This window comes from Cyprinodon variegatus, unplaced genomic scaffold, assembly GCF_000732505.1.
Source record: "Cyprinodon variegatus isolate N-32 unplaced genomic scaffold, C_variegatus-1.0 Scaffold875, whole genome shotgun sequence".
NCBI classification, from domain to species: domain Eukaryota; kingdom Metazoa; phylum Chordata; class Actinopteri; order Cyprinodontiformes; family Cyprinodontidae; genus Cyprinodon; species Cyprinodon variegatus.
The window spans coordinates 298678-305155 of NW_015151328.1; positions in this window are offsets into that span (position 1 = coordinate 298678).

Sequence of the window (6478 nt, forward strand, 5' to 3'; positions counted from 1 at the left end):
TTATAGGTATATTTACAATCTGGATTCTTCAAAAAAAAAATCTGCTTAAGCATCTGTTTTTTTGTGTAATTAATTTGTTTTGTTTTTCTTTCAGCTGACAGAGCTCTGCAATAAAGGGGATTGCAAAGAAGAGTGTTTAAGTAATTTCCCAAGTTACTCCGACGTTTGCTGGTTTTTGATGGTTCCTCTTAATGGCGGTGAAAGACATACCTTTGAACCTGTGATAGGGGCGATTCCGACACCTGAGCTGTTTAACAAAAAAGAATTCACAATGGTGATGTTTCTTTATTATTATTTCTCTTTCTTTGATTTTATTCAAACATAAGTTACTTTATTAAATGACACAGGAACTGTTGTATAACTTTTATATATCTTGAAATGCCTAAAAATGAATAATCAGAAATCACAGAGACACACATGACAAAAGATGCTGTACCTATATGCAGTTACATTGTGCTACAGATAAACCCTTATATATATATAAAGTATTTCTGATTCTGATATATATTTAATATATACAGTCATTCTGTTGTCTTCCACTTCATCCACCAAGTCATGGGGGCAGCAGTCTCAGCGGAGACTCCCTGACCTCTCTCTCCCCACACACCTCCTCTAGCTCTGCTGGGGGAAGCGTGAGGCATTCCCAGACCAGCCAAGGGCATAGTCTTTCCATTGTGTCCTGGGTTGCCCCCTTGATCTCCTCCTGAGGGAGGCGTCCAGCGAGCATCCAAAAAAGATTCCCGAGCCACCACAGTTGACTCCTCTCAGTGTGAAGTAGAAACAGCTTTACTCCGAGCCTCTTCCGAGTGACTGAGCTTCTCACCCTATCTCTAAGGGAGAGCCCAGCCGCCCTGTAGAGAATTTCAGCTGTTGTGTCTGGAATTTCATTCTTAGGTCCTTTGTCCAGCTTTCATGACCAGAGGTAAGGGTAGGGATGTACATGGAGTGGTGAATCAAGGGCTTTACCTTTTTGCTTAGCTCTCACCACAAGAGACTCATGCACTGTTCGCATTAAGGCCGCAGCTTACTCTCCTCAAACCTGAAGGGAACCATCCACCTCTTTTCAGTCAAGGACCTTGGCCAGGAATTTTGAGGAGCTTATTCTCATCCCTGCTACTTCACACTTCACACAAAATCCATTGTTCCTCTAACCAGATCCTTTCCGGCCCTTGGCTGCACCTAGAAATCCTGTCCATAAAGATTATGAACAGGACTGAAGACAAAGGACAGCCTGTCAGACTTCAACATGCAGCAGGAACAAGTCTGACTTCATGCTGCCAATGTCTTTCAAACTCTTGCTCTGCGTTTACAGAGACTGGATGGCCCCGTATAAAGGATCCCTGACTCCGTACTCCAAGGCACAGTCAAAGGCCTTCTCCAGGTTCACAAAACACATAGACTCATTGGACAAACTCCCATGAACCCCCAAGCACCCTCTAGAGAGTGTAGAGCTGTTCTAGGGTTCCATTGGATGACAAATGCACCTCTCCTCCAGAAGCCAGTGTTCGACAATTAGCCAGATTCTCCACCAGAGAGCCTTGACATAGGCCTTCTCAGGGAGGTTAAAAGGTGTAATCCTGCTATAGTTAAAACACACGCTCTGGTCCTTCTTGTTATGGAGGAAACCCACCACCTCAGTCTACCCCTCCAGGGACACTCTCTCCAACCTCTACATGATGTTGAAAAGGCATGTCAGCCATGACAACACTACAATATCCAGAACTTTTAGCTTTTGCCTGCCGGGTTGTTCCAGCTTCCTTCTCTTCCAGCTTATGTAGCTCACCACCTAGTGCCGAGCGGTGGACAGCTCCACCCTTCTCTTCACCCAAGTCCTAAAAGCCATTCACCCAAGGTCTAAAGATACCACATCAAAGTTGATCATCGACCTCTGACCTAGGGTGTCCTAGTGCCAATTTCGTAGATGGACATCCTTTTGCTTGAACATGGTGTTCTTTATGGACAATCCATAACCTACACGTTAGTTGAATAATAAAACTCCACTCAGGTTTAGAGCTGGGGGTCCCGGCTTTAATATTACTTGCACCTCCTATCTATGTTAATATCATATATTAATGCCTTCCTCATATTGATTAGATACTAAGGAGGGGGATGGAGGTTTGTTTACCAGTGTTTATCCTGAAAGGGATTTGTGCAGATAACATATCTACAGACAGTAAACCATCTTCTGATTTTTTATTTAACCTTTATTTTACCAGGTAGACGCTTCAGATAAAATCTGTTATTTGAGGGAGACCGGGCCAAGAGGCAGCAGTACAGTAAGTCATATAAAAACACAGGACAACATAATAAAATAAATCATAAACTAGACTCTAGAATAACAGTTACAATTCTCTGTGATGTAAATCACTTTATTTCTCTAATCTTTTATCAAATGTCTTCTGCTCTGCAGGAATTGACCTGCAAAACTCCCTGCTTGATGTAAATTCCTTCCCCAACCATTACCACAGTGACATAAAGAAAAGAAGAGCCATTGACAAAGGGATCCTGGTTTTCATGATGATCTTTTGAGTCTTGATTCTCTTAGCCTTTTGATGACTGATGTTCTATGATATTAAAAGGGTTCTTGGAGGGGTTTGGTGGAAGGGTAACCTTTTCTCTACCAGTGAAGCAGATAAATGCTTTTGAAAAGCAAAAGAAAAGTGAATGGTTAACAAACCTGGCTATCAATGGTTAGTAGAAAAAAAAAGATGCAGTCCATTAAATGTGATTATTTTACACAGTGTATTTATGAATTCTAAACTCAGAATAAGGATTATGGCTTCCTGCTCTTTTAATGCTTTTAATGTGAATTTCCATGTTGGGTATTTCTGGTTTGGAAATTAAAATCTTTTTGCAATAAAGGGGGATTTTATTGTTTCCTGAAGACACAAATGTGAATGTAAATATATTTATAATAAAATGATGATGATCATAAAGTCATGTCTGCTGTATTTACATGTTTTATAATGTTGAGGTTTTTTTTTAATTATTATTGTTGAATAGCTCCTTTTTTCCCCCGAAGAGCTTCCCCCAAAGAAAACAGGTTAAAAATGATCAAGGTTTTTTCTGTGAATCTGACTAGATTTGAACCATTGTTTTGACTGGTGGACTTTATTTGTATTGGTCAGTTTCTGGGCATTGATCTGACAGATTTTCAATAGATCAGGGTTTCCTTGGATGACTGATAATTTTCACAGACAAGCAGAAAGGATCATGGCTACGGAGGATTTGCAGCAGCATTTTCCTCCAGACCTCTGGACTATTCGCTTCAGCACAGATATTTCTCTTTGACGAAAATATTTCCCCTTTCCTTTATACATAGAACTTTAAATCACTATCAATGCTGGTTTTATGCATAGTTACGTAAGGGGACAGGCGTACAGGGCATCTTCATCTGTACACAATAGGCTCCTGCGTATTCATTGTTATTTTTTTTTTTAACTGTGTTGTCTTTGTGGTGTTTAGGTAAAAGCTAAGAGCTGCAATAACAACTAATTAAAAATCTATTAATGTCTGTAATAGTCTCCTGAACTGAACAGCTAATTTGCTTTATTGTAAATGGGGACATATATAAATATCTACTTCTTTCTGCTCTATTCATGATTTTTATTTTTATTTTATTTCTTTTAAAGGAGCTAGTCCTATGTATGATTGATTGAATAAAATGATAAATGAAATAAAAAAATAAAAACTGTGTCCAACACAACCAAAATTCATTCCACTGTGTTTGGTCTCTGCCGTGACGTGTTGTCATGGTCCTGGCCCTGGCCCTGGAGGCTTGATTGCTTATTCCACCCACCTGTTTAGCTCTACCTGTTCTCTCATCATTGCTTATCCCTTCCACCTGGTTCCAGCCCCTATATATACTGTTTGGTTTCAAGCTTCCAGTGCCAGATTATTCTAGTTTTGCTTCGCCCCTGTCTGCTCAATTAGTCTGATCGGCTCTGGACTGTGTATTGGATGCAACTGGCTTACCGAACCTGGACTGTTTTCCTGACCACAGCTTGGATTCCCTCATTGGTACCTCATCGGCTCTGATCATCTGGTAAACGAACTTGGTTCTGGTTCGACTTCGGCTTGGATCTTCCTTTCTGGAAAAACCTGCTCCTCGGCGTCGTTTGGTTTGAGCGCCTCTCTCCTCACTGAGCATCGGGGGCCGAGCCCGCCGACAGCAGATGACCATCTCCTTCGCGGATTCCTCTCCTCCATCTGGGATCGGACTGAACTCTGAACCAGGTCAGTGACTTTAGCTCTTGACTGTTACCAGCCATCCATTCTTAGTCATTGACCTGAGTCTCTGTTTCCACAGAGGATCCGTTTAATCCGTCGCACGCTGCTTTTTAATAAAGTCTGCTGTAACTCTTCCAGCTCTGTCTGAATATTGGAGTCCAAGGTTTAGAGCATTCTGACACCTGTCCAGTTTGGCGGTCCCACCTGAAGTAAAACTTCTGCTGGTATACGAAGCCCCTGACCACAAGAGGTAAACAGAAAATATTCATAAATAAGAGTAAAAAATAAGATATTATTCAAACAAGACTGAACAACCAACATACACTCACCGGCCACTTTATTAGGTACACCTGTCCAACTGCTCGTTAACACTTAATTTCTAAGCAGCCAATCACATGGCAGCAACTCAGTGCATTTAGGCATGTAGACATGGTCAAGACAATCTCCTGCAGTTCAAACCGAGCATCAGTATGGGGAAGAAAGGTGATTTGAGTGACTTTGAACGTGGCATGATTGTTGGTGCCAGAAGGGCTGGTCTGAGTATTTCAGAAACTGCTGATCTGCTGGGATTTTCACGCACAACCATCTCTGGGGTTTACAGAGAATGGTCCGAAAAAGAAAAACATCCAGCGAGCGGCAGTTCTGTGGGCGGAAATGCCTTGTTGATGCCAGAGGTCAGAGGAGAATGGCCAGACTGGTTCGAGCTGATAGAAGGGCAACAGTGACTCAAATAACCACCTGTTACAACCAAGGTGGGCAGAAGAGCATCTCTGAACGCACAGTACGTCGAACTTTGAGGCAGATGGGCTACAGCAGCAGAAGACCACACCGGGTGCCACTCCTTTCAGCTAAGAACAGGAAACTGAGGCTACAATTTGCACAAGCTCATCGAAATTGGACAATAGAAGATTGGAAAAACGCTGCCTGGTCTGATGAGTCTCGATTTTTGCTGCGACATTCGGATGGTAGGGTCAGAATTTGGCGTCTACAACATGAAAGCATGGATCCATCCTGCCTTGTATCAACGGTTCAGGCTGGTGGTGGTGGTGTCATGGTGTGAGGAATATTTTCTTGGCACTCTTTGGGCCCCTTGGTACCAATTGAGCATCGTTGCAACGCCACAGCCTACCTGAGTATTGTTGCTGACCATGTCCATCCCTTTATGACCACAATGTACCCAACTTCTGTTGGCTACTTTCAGCAGGATAATGTGCCATGTCATAAAGCTGGAATCATCTCAGACTGGTTTCTTGAACATGACAATGAGTTCACTGTACTCAAATGGCCTCCACAGTCACCAGATCTCAATCCAATAGAGCATCTTTGGGATGTGGTGGAACGGGAGATTCGCATCATGGATGTGCAGCCGACAAATCTGCAGCAACTGTGTGATGCCATTAGGGTTGTCAAAAGTATCGATACTCAAAAAAGTATCAATACTGAAACGTTGTATCCGGATACAATACTCATTTTCAAAAGTATCGATACAGCCATCTAAAGTGCAGAATAGTGGAAAATGCACTTTCTGAACATTGTGTGATTGAATAATTCTGTGAATTTTTCAGTTTCAGACTTTTTTTGTAACAGGTGCAGCTGCTGAGAATTATTTTTGGTTAACTGGTCTGGCTAGTGTCATTGTAACATCTGCAAAACATAGCCAAGGAAGGAACATTTAATTTTAATTTTGTAAGTTTTTTATCATTAGCTTGCTTAATATTGTGCACAGCATACAACCTCAAAATATTATTCTTATTGTTTTTTTTATTTATTTCTTGTATTTTTTTTTTAGTAATGAAAATATTTCTGTTGAATTTTAGAGTCTTTGTTTTTTTTCTTGTGGTATCGAAAAGGGTATCGAATATTTTACTTAGTATCGGTATCGAGTTGAAAAGTTTAGTATCGTGACAACCCTAGATGCCATCATGTCAATATGGACCAAACTCCCTGAGGAATGCTTCCAGCACCTTGTTGAATCTATGCCACGAAAAATTGAGGCAAAAGGGGCTCCAACCCTTTACTAGCATGGGGTACCTAATAAAGTGGCCGGTGAGTGTATGCTCCTTAAACCAATTTGATCCTCATAACAATAACCACACAAAAAAAGAAACGTGTAAAAAAAAAAAACAAACTAGAAATTTGCTCAAATGGGATTGAAGTATAAATATATTACAGTATTAAATAAACAGAATTTTTTTTTCTTAAAAGCAATATTTTGTTTTTGCTATGTAGTGCAATTTGTATCCCTTAA